General features: G+C 38.5%; 1 long non-coding RNA gene and 1 other non-coding gene across 2 annotated transcripts in view; one reads left to right on the top strand and one right to left on the bottom strand.

Moving 5' to 3' along the window:
• Positions 1-16581, top strand: part of LOC117082123 — a 53951-nt gene extending 37370 nt beyond the window's left edge. Inside the window, exons 4-6 of the long non-coding RNA XR_004436479.1 lie at positions 3999-4100; positions 4565-4644; positions 15940-16581. This is a non-coding gene — a long non-coding RNA (uncharacterized LOC117082123). The remainder of the gene's footprint in view (positions 1-3998; positions 4101-4564; positions 4645-15939) is intronic.
• TRNAS-AGA lies at positions 8019-8100 on the bottom strand. The gene has a single exon. It is a non-coding gene; the product is annotated as a tRNA-Ser (tRNA).
• Positions 16582-16949: the final 368 nt, after the last annotated feature.

The raw sequence follows: 16949 nt of genomic DNA on the forward strand, positions 1-16949 counted from the left end.
AAATAGCTGGCTTTTAATTTAATTTGATCTGGAGTCCAGTTGAGTGAGCAAATGAAAACCTGTCCTCAGCTCCTTCAGGAGGAGCAGTGGCCTTGAGGGGCATGAGAGGGTCTCCTGATAATTGTTTTTAAAGGCTACTGTGTATCTTTGTTTCTGCCTCTAGGAGAGGCTGGGTTATATGGTAGATCACCATCTTTGAGTTCATGTGTTGTGCATAACCTTAGGAAGTTACTTAATCTTTGTAGATCTCAGCTGCTTCATGTGTAAAATGGGGATAATAATATGTACCTTATTCTTGAAGTAAGCTCCTTCCAATTCAGGGCCTTTGCTAGTGCTGTTCCTTCCACTGGGCTAATTCATGCTTGGCCCCAGAACCCAGCTGGAGTAGCTTTCTTCTGGGAAGGTTACCATGGACCCTCAGACCAAGTCATGCTAACTCTTCCTCCTCCCCCTCCATTAGACCTTGTGCTATGATTTTCCTTGTAGTACTTGCCTCAGTTATAATTGAAAACATTTTGTGTAAGTACTAATGTCATGTTTGGCTCCTTCTATAAGGGATTAGGAAACCTAACTTATTCATCTGTCTCATAAACTAGAACAAAAACAAAATATTTATTTAATGAATGAAATCAACAGAGACAAAGTCTACTAGCAAACGGTAGGTGATTAAGAAATGGCAATCTCCCTTATTCCCCTACACTGTGAGATCCTGGAAGCCAGGACAAGCCTCACCTCTTTACCAGAAGCCCCTAGGATGGGGTCTTGACAAAGTAGCTGATTCAGGAACATGTGTGGATGTGCAGGTGGACATTGTCAATCATTTCTCTCTACCTATTTGCCTTCTTCCTCAGCCTGTTCTCTGTCTTCTGTCTAAAAGTGCACTATCAATTTTCAGAGAGATGCTAGAACCCTTGTTCATTTTCTTATATGCCAAGTTTTCTCTATATAGTTTCATGAAAGCTCCATAGATGAAGTTTGCAGTAAGAGGCAAGAAACTGGGTCGTGATCATGGTGTTTCTAGCCCCATTTAGAGGGTTAGGTGGAGAGGGTGAGTTGAAGTTGTCAGCCCAGGGAACTTTACATGTGAGGACAGCTTTTAAACATCACCAACAACATTATCATCATCAGCAACAACTAATAACAGCTTCTCTAAATTTTAAAAAACCTTTGCCTTCTTGTCTAGGGAAAAAAAATCTCCATCAACATCATAGACCACTCATGGGTGTCTACCATTAAAATCTTTTGCTGTGATTAAGGCCATTATTCATAATAAGTTCCTATATTAGTTATTAACTATTTATTGTGAATTAGTTTCTCAACCATTTCATCTGAGAAGATGAAGGGTCAAGTATTAGGTCACTTGGTTGCCTATGTGGGAAGGAAGCATTTCTGTCAGAATTTAGTTGTACATAACATAATTCAGTGTAGTTTTTTAGCAGAAATGAGTTTCATACAAGGAATAAGAGCTTACAAAGATCACTAGAAAGGCTGGAGTTCTTTAGGCAGAACTTCCAGGAATCACACCTCAGAACAACGCCTCAGGACTGGCCCACGAAGGCAGTTGCTGCCTCTGCCATGATCAGGTTGGTGAATAAGGAGGTCACCTCTACAACTGCTGGCTCTGCACCTCACCACGTCTATCCAACCTGCACTTGCCTCTCAATAGCCACAGTGATAGGGTCTGGATCCTGGGGACTCTGTTATAGTTCCCACATGTCTCCACACTGTGCTGATTAGCAGAAGTAGTGGGGTGCAGCCTCAGCCTTGATGTCTGCTTCTATCATCCAGCTCTCATGAGGGAGTCTGTTTGGCTCACGCTGGGTTTCACATGGAACCTAAGCTGCAGGAGACTCTGGGAAATGAGGTCCTTGGCTTTTCTGACTCTTGAGGGCCATGCAGTAGCGTTGAGGAGGGATCTTTCAATGGACCAGAGTGAATCAGTCTGCAGATTCTATTGCAGGGGTTACATAGTCGGGGCGAGGCGGGATGGGGGTGCCAGAGGAACATTTTTGAGAGACATATAAATGGAGAGGGGACTGAAAAGAATCTTGACTGGCCTCACAACTTTGCCTAGAGCTGGTCCTGGTTATTAATATGAGGCATTTTGGGAGTGCCACAACAGGGAGACATTACTGTTTTCCTTGGGTAAGTGGTTTTGAGGTCTGTATGTAAAGTTTCTTGAGTAAATAGGCTCCTTCTTCTATGCTCCTGACATTTATGGTGGTGTGTTTTAGTTTCCTTCTGAGCAGAGACGGAAAAGTGTTCCTATGCCCTGTTCAGACACATCTACTACTGGGTAATCTTTCCTCATGCTAGTGTCCATCTTTAAAAACATCCCCATGACATTGAGTGAAAAGAGAAGCTTTAGATGCTATCCAGGAATGTCCAGCACTTTTATCTACTGGGTAAATTGCTATTTTCCTGATGAAGAGACCCAAATGAGAGCTGGAAGTCAGTTATTTTGGATGGATCATGAGAGCCCCTCTGAGTTTTGGAAGCAGGCACTATCCTGCCATCTTCTTTTTAACATTCCATCTAGCAAACACCTTAAGCTTTAATAAACATCTTCTTTAATAGTGTTGACTCCAAGCTAATAAGGCAACTAGCAAATCCAGTGAAGGTAAATTTCTCATTAACAATTTATTTAACTTTGTTGAAGAGAGTAATTCCAACTTCTGCTAATTGAGTTTGTAATAAAAACATGGATCCATTTTACTGCCACCCTCAGGACCTTAATCAAACTCCAGGAAAGGTAAAGTCACTCTCATTAGCAGACTAAGAGGCAAAATCCAGGATGGAATGGAAGGTACCGGAACACTGTTAAATTCTAGAAACTTCAACAGGATTATAAAGCAGAGGCACAGACTGGCATTTCACAGTGTTTTGAATTTCATTTGCCAGAGGAAGAGCCCTTTTGACATGAAGCTAAAGCTGTGTGTAAGACTTTGAAGATACTGGCTTTAGTATGTGGGTGATGTGTTCAGTTTCTCCCCCTTTATTTAAGATCTCTCTGTGGAATATGGAAAAGTGTGCTGGCTAGACCTGTAAGAGGACTTGCCCTTTTTTCAGTCAATCCAAAGCCTTTTTCTCTGGCTCCAGGAGGTGGCTGTAATTTAGGAGTTTTATAAGGAAGCACTGAGGAAGACCGCCTAAAGTGACGGCCCTGTGGGCAGAGGGACATGTGGCGTGTCTGTGATCGGCCAGCGATTGAATTTGAAGGGATTTAATAATTCTTCATGAAATTCTCTGCTTTTTCTTCAGACTTTCCTCTGGAAGCCTGCTTAAATGCGTATTATTTCTTCTTAAGTGATTTTACAGGTCGTTTATTTTGGATTTATGAGCATCAACATGTTTTAAAAGGTATTAGCGAGCTGTACTGCTGGATACTTGTTCTGTAAATCAGTAACTCTACTCTCTATCAGCATCAGATAATAAGAAATCCTTCAAATTATTACTTTTTTTCTTCTTATATATTCATTCAGGCAACAAATATTTTAAAACACCTACTGGGTGCCAGACATTGTGCTAGGTTCTAGAAATACTCCAGTGAAAAGATAGAAATGGCCCTTGCTCTCAGTACATTGTAAACAAAATGTTTAAGTTCGGTGTCTATATTATTGTGAAATTATAGGGAAAGAATCTGAGTTAAAGTTCCATTCTCATTCAGCACTCTTCGTCTACTGAGTCAACATCTATATGGAGAGGCATGACCAGAATATGGTTCCTCTGTGTTTTTGACATATGCTGGTATGTGGCTCCGTTTAAGATATGAAGAAAAGATGAGTGGGGGGAAAACTTCCCCTTCTCACCTCATCACTTTCTCCCAAAGTACCTGTCCCACAGAATTTGAAATTGTTCAATTGGTCCAAGTTTTTGCCCCAAAAGAGAAAATGCCCCAAGTGCTGTCAGAAGTCCTGAAACAGCCTATTTCTGGGGGAGACATCTCAGTTCCTACATCTGCATATACAGCTTTCTCTTTGTCTGTGTCCCATTCACAGGGCTGAAGTACAAGGTGCTGGGACCAGTTGTCGGTAAAGGGAGTGTGATTCAGTGAGTTAATTACATCAGGATGGAGAAGAGAAGCAAAAAGCCCAAGCCAGGTAACTGGAACTACCTATGAAACTGGAGGGGTGTGGTGAACAAAAGCAAAAGGATCAGTCATAAGGTCAGGAGCAAGGTGAGTCAAGGGAAGTGGTTCAGAAAGTAGACTGTGAGGAACATTGGGAGGTGGGGAGTAGGGTGACTGTGTTTTATCTCAAGCCCTGCTTCTCAGTGTAATGGGTAGGGGACTGTCAGCTGAACAGCTCTTATTAGGCCACATACATGGAGCCCACCAGAAGTAGTTGGCTGTGCAGCAGCTGGAATTCTCCCCTAGGACAACTTGTTCACTTCACCCACAGCATTGGGAAACCTGGATGAAGAAGAAGGTGGGAGAAGAAAAGGAGGCCACCATTTTCTCTGCAGGAAATGGTGGTTAACTCAAAGCAGAGGAGAATTCAGCAGTGTACATGAAGCTTGAGACTTTACAAAATACTTTCCCATCCTTTTCTTTTGTCCTTCTCAGTAACCCCAGGATGAAGAAAGGTAGCTAGATGGAGGATGGTTCTCCCCATTCCACAGATGATGAACTTGAAACCAGCAAGAGTGAGTGAGTTTAAGGTCATATAACTATGTAGGGTCAGGGCTTGAGTGTAAATCTCCTCATTCTAGCTGTAACTCTTTCCATTACAATTTACTAGTATTCAAATGATATGTAAAAAATAAGCAAATAATGAAAAAGAGCATTTTGCAAGACATAAGGGTAAGATTGTAACCACATCTCTGTGATTCCCCTGGAGATTTTGGCATTTGCGCTTGGCCACCTCCTGTCTCACTCTTTTGGCCCTGATTGGGCACTGGTAAAAAGGTGTCTGTGAGTATCTACCACATCTGCCTCCCCCAATACACAGACTGGCATTCTTTCTATGGCCACAGTCTTAAGGGTAATTAAGATTGTGGAGTAACAGGAAATATTTTATTCAGTAAGATTATACTCATTTGCTTATTCAGTTGCTGAACTATCTTCCAGGAATACATCAGAAGGTTTTACCATTCTATTTGCCTGCCTTAGTTGGGAGATCTGAAGGAAATGAGTTTAATTCACCCTTCACATTTCTAATTAAAACTTTTTACATTTCAAGCTTTTTGACAGGAAAATAAAAAGAAAAATTATGTGGAAGGCAGCTTCAAGAACACATAATCCATGTGTGATTGTTTGAGAGCAAGAAGGGTTAAAAAAGGCAACAACAAAAAACCTGCTCATTTTTGCTGCTTGCTTAAGAAAAAAACAACTCAAGCCATCTCCAAATGTAGTTTAATCCATTTTCAGACTCTATACATTATGCATCAAGATTTTGTACAAAAGAAATTTGAGAGGAGCGTTTGCATGAAACCACTTCAGTGGATTAAATTTGCAGTTCAGCACATTAGACTCAAAAAGTATACAAGACATTTTGAGAGTCCTGTCTCCTTCCTTTATATGCATAGTTCCTACTTCAGGTCAATAAGTTTTTAAGAATGAGTGGATTCCAGCAGCTGTCTTTAAGGAAAAAATTAAGAAAGGATTTGGTCTACCTTCCACTTAGCTTCCCAATGACTGTAAATGTTTGAAGAACAGAAAGCCTAGTTGAGAAGGTGGATCTAAGCTATTCTGTGGACCTCGAAATTCTTTTAGGCAAAGCCGCCCTATCCAAGGTGGAAAAGCTAATGTGAAAAGACATTCTCAATAGAAGGAGTTCACACAGCGACGTCATAACTGCAAACCCCACACACCTTCAGTTCAGAGTTGAGATGCCACTTGCGTAGACCACCTGGTTAGGAAGCTCAGTCAGTCATCCAGATGTCTTCATCTAGTGGAGGCCAAACATCACTGAGACCACATCTGGATGTTTAGTGGGCCAATGACATTTTTATTTCCTGCTGTTTAAATAATGGATTTGGGGGATCTCGGGAACATAGTTTCTATTTCCTCTTACCCCAGAGTTGCTCTGCTGCAGGAACACACTTTATGGCAATCGGGTCAAATCAGGAGCAGCCAGAGAGCCACCGGTTTCTGGGCTGTTAATGATGGGAGGTCCTAAACTGACAGGCGGAGTCTGACGTCTAAACATCATGACTGTTATAAACCAGGAGGTGTCCAAACAGCCTATGGAGCACCTGAAAGTTTCTATAATAACTTGTATTATTTTTTTCAAGTGTTGAAAAGTTCCTAGCAGTGTGGCTGGTTGCCTGGGTTACAGTGTTGTGTTGACAGCTCTGTTCCTTTTCCTGGCAGCTGAGGATCTGCATAGTGACCAATGAGAGGGGAGCATTCTGCTCTGAACTTTCCATTAGGCTGGTGATTCACTTTGAAATCCACACTTTATGAATGCTGTGAATTCAATGTAATGTAGCTGTTGAGGTGTCTACATTCGAATTGGATTCCATTAACTTTATGGTGTGATTAAGTGTCTGACTCATCAGGACTTGGGATTGAATTTATGTGCTTCTGAGAGCCCTTTTGTAGACTGGCAGTTTTGATGAGTGTAATTTGATGTGTGGCATTGGGAGAACAAACCTAGTTGATACCTAAAGAGATATCACCTCAAATATAACAAGGATCTGAGAAGCCAAAGTTGAGCATTGAGGTGGGTGGTCACTCTCAGATGTGCATAGAGGAGCTACTCGTCAGCATGCATATTTTTTTCTTTAAAGAACTTGATTTTTGTTTGTTAGGAGGGACTTAAAGGTCTGCCGTTATATTGGCTTTCAAATTTTAAAGTACTTAACTATTAATTAGGGTGCTTCTTAAAAAAATGCCAATTTCCAGATCCTGCCTTCTGATTCTGAAGGGCTGGAATGGGATGCAGGAACGGAATTATAGACCTCCCTGGGAGAAATGCTGACTTAGTTGTTTTGCATTTGGAGGAGTGACAGGCCTCATCCATGGCCTTCCTCACAGCTAATGGTAAGAGAGTCAAGCCCAGAACTGGATCTCTACGTGTTGCCTCAGGGATCGTTCATCAGGTACTTAGTTCATGCTCATGCGAACTGACATTTACGACACGGAAATTATTGGTAGTATGAAAGTCATATGTGCCATGTTAGAAAGGAAAAGAACATGGAGTGGCAGAGAGTGGCATGTTGCAGTTTAGCAAAAATCAGTTCTGAAATCTCATTTGAAAATTTAAAGTTCTCCTTAACACATAGGGGTTAAATGGGAGATGCACAATGCTTCACATATTTGAGTCAATTTTAGGCAGTTGCTAAGATAGCAGTGTACAAAATATTTTTACTTTTGCATTTCCCTTTATAGATTTCTTTGGACTTAAATACACTGAAATTTTAATTTAAATTCTCCATGTATTTAAATTTAAGAATTGATGAAATTAAACACTTTTTCATTGTTGCTAACAATTTGTATTTATTCTTTAATTCTTTGTGAATCATTTTTCAGATCCTTTGTGAACTTCTCTACTGAGTTGCTGGCTTTTTTTGGTATTGTTTTTAAAGAGCTGTTTTTTATTAAAGTTATTAACTCCATATCTGTCATACAATTTCCTGAAAGTGTTTTTCTGTTTTTTGTTTATTTATGGTTAATTTTCTTTTATATGGAGCAGTTTAAACTTTTTCTACAGAAACATTAAACTCATTGCTTTTTTTTTTGTTCTTTGTGATGATGTTTCATCAGAGTTATTTGTTAAAGCTCTCCCTATCACAAGATCAGGAAAATCATTACTTATACTATCTTATAGCTATTTTGTAGTTCTAATACTTGGATTTGCTGCTTTCACTTGTTGGTATGCTTTGTAAAGTGTAACATATACAATATAAATATATAACATATAAACATTATTCCTCAAATAGTTGTCCTAGCATCATTTCCTGTATATTACTTTCTAATTGGTTTGTGGGGTTTCAGGATCGGGGAAGTACCAAACTCAATTCGCAACACGCGAGTTAGTTTGAATTTCTTTCTTCTAAATCTTTCCTTGCCACCTCGTAGTCGGCAGGACTCGAACTTGCGCGGGGAGACCCCGGTGCATTTCTAGTACATCGCCTTAACCACTCGGCCACAACTACCCGGCCTTTCTAATTGGTTTGTAAAATACATGGTAACTACCATTTATTGTATACTTAGGTACAGTGCTAAATATATTTAATGAATTATTCATTTTAATGCATATATATTTTATTTGGTTCTTACAACAACATTCTAGGAGTTATTTTTAATTCCCTTTTACAGATGAACAAACAGAGGCTTAGATAGCTCAAGTTGCTTGTCTATTAAGAGGCAGAGCAGAGAGGCAACCTGAAGATAGAGTGACTCCAAAGTCCACAGACTCAGTTACCCAAATCAGTTTTACCGCAAAACACATTCTTAGTATTAAGGTCATTTTAGGGTTTTGTATTCTGTTTCATTAACTAGGTTTCTATTTTTTTGCACTAATATCATACTTTTAAGTGTTTTAGCTTTATAATGGTTTTAAAACTGAAAGCTGTCACACTTTATTACTCTTCAGCTTTTCAAATATTGAACTCTCACTGGTTCAATATTCATGTTCACCTCAGACTAACATCAGCAAATACAAAAATGTTTCCTGAGATTTTCAGTGGAGTTACTTTTAAAACTTGACATCTTTCCTATATTTAAACTTTGCATCTAGCAAAATGTCCTTTAGAAGAGTTTTATAATTTTCTTCAAATAGGTCCTTTACATCTTACTGCCACTTTAAGTATTCTGTATGTTTGTCACTCTTGTAAGAGATTTTTTTCCATTATATTTTCTAACCATTGTTAATTTATAATCTTTTTTTTTTTTTTTGAGATGGAGTCTCACTTTGTCACCCAGGCTGGAGTGCAGTGGCACGATCTCGGCTCATTGCAACCTCCACCCACTAGGTTCAAGCGATTCTCCTGCCTCAGCCTCCTGGGTAGCTGGAATTACAGGTGTGCACACCATGCCCTGTTAATTTTTGTGTTTTGGGTAGAGATGGGGTTTTGCCACGTTGGCCAGGCTGGTCGCGAACTCCTGACCTCAAGTGATCCTCCCATCTTGGCCTCCCAAAGTGTTGGGATTACAGGTTTGAGCCACCGACAGAGCCTGGCCAGATAATCTATGTTTTAATATTTATTTTATCATTTGGCTTCTTACTGAAATTTTTAGAATGATTTTCTCATGGGTTTTCATTGTAGATAGTCTTACAGTCTACAAATAATAACGATTTTGGCTTTGTGTTAATTATACTTTTAAGTCCTACATGCTGTCTTATGGCAGTGGTAGAAAAATCAAAATACTATTGGTGAAAACAGCCAACCAACCATCGTATCAGTTTGCCTTCTGCACTTTCTTTCACAAGAAATTTACAAAGTACCTATTCCGTACCAGACACCGTGGTGGTCGACCTTGGGGATAGAGCAACAAACGAGATAGAAACAGTTTCTGTCCTTCTAGAGCTACAGCCTAGGCTGGAGACAGACATTAAACATGGAATGATACAATTACTTCAAATCATAACCCTTATCTCATTCTTGATTTTAATGGGAATGCATCTGGTGTTTCAATTTTTAGTCAATTTGAGATATTCTTTAAGATGTGTTCTTCTAAGACTAGTTTTCTAGTTTTTTTTTTTTTTTTTTTAAATAAAGTCAGTTTGTCTCTTGACTTTTAGGAAAAGATTTCTCAGTGTTGCCTCCTTTCACCTGTTTTCAACTTCATGCATTTTATAAACAATAAACCTGAAGCTTAGTTGGGGTGATGTGACAGGCCTACCATTATGAAATTGATTTCGACTGAATCCTTGCTGGAATCTATCTCTAGAATGTATCTCAGTACTGCAAGGGCAATGTGTCTATTTATCAGATGTCGTGAGCCTGTCAATGTATCTAACTTAGATTGGAAGCTTTTCCAGAACAAGACTGTTTCTGGGATGCTCTTTGGGCTTTCCTGGGTCAAAACAGTGCCTGCTGCATTCTAAAGATTGCTACTTTTAATCTCCAAGCTTCCAGTGGGTTGATCTGGAGGCTGGCAAATGACACTGAAGGCTGGGATGCAGCATACACCTGTCAGAAGCAGTGGTTAATTCTTCTTATTCATAAAAAGTCAATATAGAATGCATGAAAAACACAAAAAGATTTTTAAAAAATCACCTGTAGTTTCACCACTAACAGATAACCCTCCAATTTGTTTGAATTCTTTTTCTTTGCCTATCAATGTTCCCCCACAAACACAAGTCATACTAAATGTTAGAGTTCACCCTTTGATCATTCGATAATATATTATAAACAATTTCCCAAATCTGTAATTGTCTTATGATTTTGTTTGTTTTATTTCCTCCATTGAGTGCTGTGCAGTGTCCTGGTGATCCATCTGTCTATTCATTTGGAAATAGTTCTAACAAATAAAGGAGCCTATGAGGACACCTTGAATAAAGACACTTAACTAAATCTGAAATAGCCACACTTGGTTGAATGAGTGATGACCATGTCATCAAAATTTCAGCAGAAAGGAAATGGCAATAATAATTCAATATGAGGCCAGCACCCTAAGAGCTGAATAGACTTGGTTTCAAAAATTTCTAGCTATTTTTCACAGACATGTTAGAATGCAGTAGCTTTTTCTATGACAATTATTTTTAAACCACACCCACACATAGAGATAATAATTAGCACCAGTAGCATAATCTTTGAAAAAGAAGAAAATTTCTATCTATTTGTTTATCTATCTACCTGTTATCTATATCTAAATTTGGACATGAAGAATGAAGAGAATGTTAGGTCATTTCAAGATATGAAATATTATAAAGGAAAGATCACTTTGTGGAGTAGAAATGGCAATTACCTGCCCAATAGCTGTTCTTTTTTTTTCCCTCTCTAACAGAATCCCAGTTTTGTTCAAGTATTGGCTGACTGTGTTTTTCAGGGCCATCCTCTAGTCCTGGTTAGCAAATCTTAGCCCACCTAAATCTATCATGAGAATTCTACTTCACTTATCAATATCTGGTTTAGGGTTCACCATGCGACACAATTCTGGCTAAAGGGACACAGAAAATTCTCTTGGCAGGCTTTGGGAAGTTTTTCTTGTTCTTAAGAAGAGATATAAAAGAAGAAAAAATGTTTCTTAAAAATTTTTTTTTGAGTATTTAGTCCTTTTGAGAGTTTATTGCTGCCATTTTTGGACTATAAAGGAACAATACTGGGGACAAAAGCCAAGGTGCTGGTGAGGGCACCACAGATAGAGAAATGATCTGGGTCCTCCATGACGTCATGAAGGGTCTCTACGTCTTTTTTTTTGTTATTTTTTGGGTCATTTTGAGTTGAGAATTTTGCTTTCTTGCAGCCAAGACTATGCCAGCTGATTCAGGTGGTATCCATCACAAGTGGACAACTACTGACTGAGCATGTTTGCAGGAGGGAAAAACGAAGTTCTGTTTCTCTTTCCAACTCTGTGTATGATCTGACTGTGCCTTTTATTTTAACCTACGGAACTGTCTACTATCCAAGCCAGATTAATACTTCAGAAATACATACTAGTATTTAGAATTGGATATAGTTAATATCCATAGCAGTCAACACATCAATATTGGCTCTGCTGAGGGACTTAGCTGGGTTCTTGGAGTAGGTATTTAGTAAATAATTTTTATTTACTAATAGTGAATTAAAGACTATATCAGCTGAAAAAATGACCTTGGCCTAAGGGGAAAATTACTAGCACATTAATAATTTAGGGTCTTGTTTTTTACATTTCTTATTAGAGAAATCCCAAGCCAATCATAGACATTTAAAAAATTACTAGCCTCACTTGAAGGAGAAAGCAGTTGAGGTGTGGACCCTGGTAGAAAATTCCTAAGTGTGCAATTCATCATACTTGTGAAGCTCAGTCAACTATTTCATAGAATGCCAGTTTAGGAGGGACTGTGGGCTTATATAAACTAAGAAGTAATTACCTTATATAATAAAACTATAAGCAGGTCCCTAGTTAATGAATTTGCTAGTTGTTTTTCCAGTTTATAGACATTGACCCATATGAGACATATTATGTATGTATAACATAGAAAGACCTATCGATTGAGTTAATTAGAACAGGCTAAATTGTTGTAAAGAAGGGACCCAAGAATGAAGTGGCTCTAAGACGTGGAAGTTTATATTTATTGCTCATCAGACAGTCTGGATGTGTGCTCCAGTTTGGTGAGTTTCTCCTGTCATGTGTTTATTCAGAAACTGAGGCTGGTAAGTGCACTGTTACCTTCAAATTCTCATTGTCCTCACTGCTATGCAGCCAGCAGAAGACAAGAGGAGAGAACATGCAGGAGGTGTTGCCTGGTCTTGAGCAAAGCCCTTAACCTAGCCAATTTCATTTCTGCCCACATTTCACTGCGTAGAACTTCATCACATGGCCATACCTAACTGCAAAGGGATCTGGGAAATGGAGTCCAGCCACATGGTTAGGGAGAATGGGAAAATGGATTTTGGTGGGCAGATTCTGACACATATGTAGGGTAATAGAAAGAGCACTGGGCTGGAAAATATCCTAATTGGGGTGACCCCATCCTCCCAGGTCTCTTCTTCATTCTCCCTACTGCAGCTAGAGTAATCCTTGCATAGTGCAAAATGCCTGTCCTTCACCAACCACCTCCAAGTTTTGCTTAAAATCTTTTAGTAACTTCTGATTGTATTTAGGACAAAGACAAAACTCTTTACTCTGACTTACAAGGTTCTGCATTATCTAATCTCCACTTACCTATTCATCCTCAACTTTGAAAAATGCTCTTTCTTACTTAGAGACTTCAGCCACACAGGCCTCCTTTCATACCCTCTGCCTTCCATATTCTATTTCCACAGGGATTTGCACTTGCTGTTCCCTTCACTTAAAAACTTCCTCCTCTCCTTGCTTAATGAGTGCCCAATTCATCCTTGACATGTGACTCTCCACTAGAACCTTCCTTGATTTAGTCAAATTTCTCTATGTGAGCTCTTGCTGCAGGGTATACCCTTCTTCATAGAATGCATTATAGTTTTTTAAAACTAATTGTTTATGTGATTGATTAAAATCTACCTCTCTCAGTAGACTATAAACTCCATGAGGCAGTGGTTTTATCTGTTTTGCTGATGTATGCTTAGCATAGCTTCTGACACACAGAAGACATCTGGTAAACATTTGTTGAATATAACCATGTTTGAATGAATGAATGATAATGTGGATGCTAATTTGGACTTTGCCATAAATTACTTGTGTTATTACAGTGTCTTTTCACTTTCCTGGCCCTCAGTTTCTTTATTGTGAAAGGGTTAAACTAGAAGATGTTTAGGACTTTTACCACCATGGTCCTACGGTAGTACTATTTTTAAATCGAATCTCGTTGGTCATGGATTTTGTTCGATCATTCAGTTATGCATATTAAGCAAATGCAACAATTCTGGCTTTGGCAAAATCAAGTGAGAACACTTTTTATTTGGAATTTTTGACTATTGCAAATTCAATGCAAACTTTAAATTTATCCTAATCCATAAAGTCCAATAACAACCCAAAAAAGGACTGGGTAGAGTTAATGAAAAATAATCATATCAATTTTTATACTAAAAAAGAAGAAAAAATCTATATTTTGTTGGTCATTGTAACAGTTTAACTCAACTCCCACGTGAGGTTGGAAGATGAGTACTATATTACTTTTATTCTGTTTGAATTTGGGCCTTGGTTTTGTGAAAGCTATACACGTATTGACAATGCATTAATATAAAATGTCACTGGTATAAACAGGGCCTAGGGGCCGGGCGCAGTGGCTCACGCCTGTAATCCCAGCACTTTGGGAGGCTGAGGCAGGCATATCAGGAGGTCAGAGATTGAGACCATCCTGGCTAACATGGTGAAATCCCGTCTCTACTAAAAACACACAAAAAAATTAGCTGGACGTGGTGGCAGGCACCTGTAGTCCCAGCTACTCAGGAGGCTGAGGCAGGAGAATGGAGTGAACCTGGGAGGCGGAGCTTGCAGTGAGCCGAGATCGCGCCAGTGCACTCCAGCCTGGGCGACAGGGCGAGACTCCATCTCAAAAGAAAACAACAACAACAACAACAAAAAAAGGGCTACTTTTTTCCTCTTTTTGATTTTGAGATGAATATTTAATGAAAATATTAATAACCAGGCTATTTTGATCTCTTTGTTTTTGGTGCTAGGATGGCAGGTGATATGATTATTACCAAGCTTGATTTCAAGTAGCTGGATAGCATTTATTTGTTTATGTATTTATTGTGTTTTCCATGTTATATAAAACAAGGACTGCTCATTTAGAGAAATCTTAGCAGAATCTAAAGAAGCCTTACCTCATTGTGAGCCGCTTGAGAGACTGGGGCCATTCTATATATGGTTGATTTCTCCCTCTGTCTCTCTCTCTCTCTCTTTTTGCTTTAGAGATGGGGTCTCACTCTGTCGCCCAGGCTGGAATGCAGTGGTGCAATCATAGCTTACTGCAGCCTCGAATTCCTACGCTCAAATGATCCTCCTCGAATTCCTACGCTCAGCCTCCCAAGTAGCTGGGACTACAGGCATGTGTCACCAGGCATGAATAATTTTTAAGTTTCTTTTGTAGAGATGAGGGTCTCTCTATGTTGCCTAGGCCGGTCTTGAATTCCTGGCCTAAAGCAGTTCCCCTGCCTTGGCCTCCCAAAGTGTTGGGATTACAGGCGTGAGCCACTGTACCCAGCCTGGTTGATCTCTCTATTTAAGATCAGCTGATAGAACACATTATAATGTTGTGTCATACAATGAGTTTGGTACTAAAATAAATCAATGTTCTCTGCTTTTATAAAGTATGCATATTTTTGGAAAGTTTCAAATTCTACTATGGAACTAAGAAGGTATGAATAGGTCCAAAATGGATGAAATTTACAATTACCTCTTTAAAATGGGATGTATTACTTTCTCTTTTTTCTGAGCATATTTTTTCTAATTTGCAAGATGACTATATTTCATTTTCCATGTGGCATTTGCAAGGGGGTATCATTTTATTAATAGTGACATCTGACTGTGGACATTTTTTCTTCTAAATAATTTTGTTTTGACTAAGATTCTTTTAAAAAATTAATAGATTTTATTCTTTTAAAACAGTTTTAGATTTTTTAAGGATAGTTGTAGATTTGTAGAATAATTGAGCAGATAGTACAGAATTCCCCCATGCTGTCCCCACTCCAGCACTGCACACAGTTTCCTCTTAGTATTATTATTAATCTTACGTTAGTATAGTACATTTGGTGCAGTCGATGAACTACTACTGACACATTTTTATTAATTGAGATTCATAGTTTATTCATATTTTTTAAGATTTCCTTTTTCTGTTCCAGAATCCCATCCAGGATACCTTATTACATTTTAGTTGTCATTCTCTTTAAGCTCCTCTTGGCTGTGGCATTTTCTCACACTTGCCTTGTTTTGATGATTTTGGCAGTTTTGAGGAGTACTAATCAGGTAGAGACTGTTCCTTTATTGGAATTTGCCTGATGTTTTCTTCATGATTAGACCGGGGTTTTAGGTTTTTGGCATGACGATCACAGAGATCGTCACCATTTTCACCTCATATCAAGGGTACATGAATTAACATGATTTATTGACTGTTGATGTTGACCTTGATAACCTGGCTGAAGCAGTGTTTGTCAGGTTTCTCAACTATAAAAGCACTATTTTTTCCACAGTATATTCTTTGGAAGTCACTATGTACAGCCCATTCATCAGTGGAGTTACACTCCTCCTCCTTTGGAGTGGAGTATCCACATAATTTATTTGGAATTCTGCAAAGAAGATTTGGACCAACATTATTTTAAGTAAGTGGGTTTATATGGGTTTGAGGATTATCCTTATAAGCATTTTGTGGTTATAATTCTGCATGTTATTTTGAAAAAATAATTCACTTGTGTGTCTTCTGTCTCTAGATTATAAACGTCATTAATTCCATGGACTCCCTCAAGTCAAGGACCTTAATTGTCTTCTTTCATTGTGGTACTTAGAAAGCCCAGAATAAATTGCAAACTAAATTAAAAGGAAGAAACAAACACCAAAATGACCATTGAAGACATTTTCAATGAACATTCTCTGAAGCTAAAAATTATATTAACATAAAACACTTTGGCAGCTCTGACAAATACAATATGATAAACCAATCTTCTTCACTGAAGGTACTTCTGTGAAAAGGAAAGTCATCCTGAAGGCAAAAGGAATTTTTAGTATTCTCTCTTTGGTTTGAAATTATTTTGATCTGGATGGAATTATTTTGATCTGGATTCATTTTTCTTTGGAAACTTAAATTAATAGGTATTTTGGCTGTCACGAGGGGGTCTTGACTTCTCTTATTTAACAAATGAATGTCCAGGAAACAAATGACTTTCATGTCCAGAAGAGGGACGTCTTCCAGAGGCTGAAATTTGAGATGTCAGAAGTATTTCTCCTCTACAATTGTTGGGAAAAGGAGCACATTTATTCTCTAGGGGAACTGAAACATAATGAAATGCAATCTAAGAACATGCAAACTTATTATCTACCAGGATGATTGAATGGTTCCAATCAAATGAAGGACAGAAATAGGGGCTTTATATTCAGATTTTGGAAAAATGATTCCACAGTTATATTTAGGCACAAGAGTGCCTGCAAATACCTGAAATAGTGGCAGTCTGTGGCTTGTTTATAACATAATGAATATGTTTGCTCTTTGAAACTTATCATGGGATCTAGGCAAAAAGTTTTCCAAATTATGCCTGCAAATGGAAGAAACATACTTTATTGTGGATGACGAGAGAAAAACTGCTCCTAAGTGATAGGTTGGTATTATTTTTAAACTGGCTCTTCAGAGGGCAACCTTTATGCCAAAGACTACTTAGAGTAGGTGGACTTTGTCACTTTAAAAAAGTCAAACATTTTCTTTATTTCTCCCTCTCTTAGAAACTGC

This window comes from Trachypithecus francoisi, unplaced genomic scaffold (genome assembly GCF_009764315.1).
Source record: "Trachypithecus francoisi isolate TF-2019V2 unplaced genomic scaffold, Tfra_2.0 Lachesis_group9, whole genome shotgun sequence".
NCBI classification, from domain to species: domain Eukaryota; kingdom Metazoa; phylum Chordata; class Mammalia; order Primates; family Cercopithecidae; genus Trachypithecus; species Trachypithecus francoisi.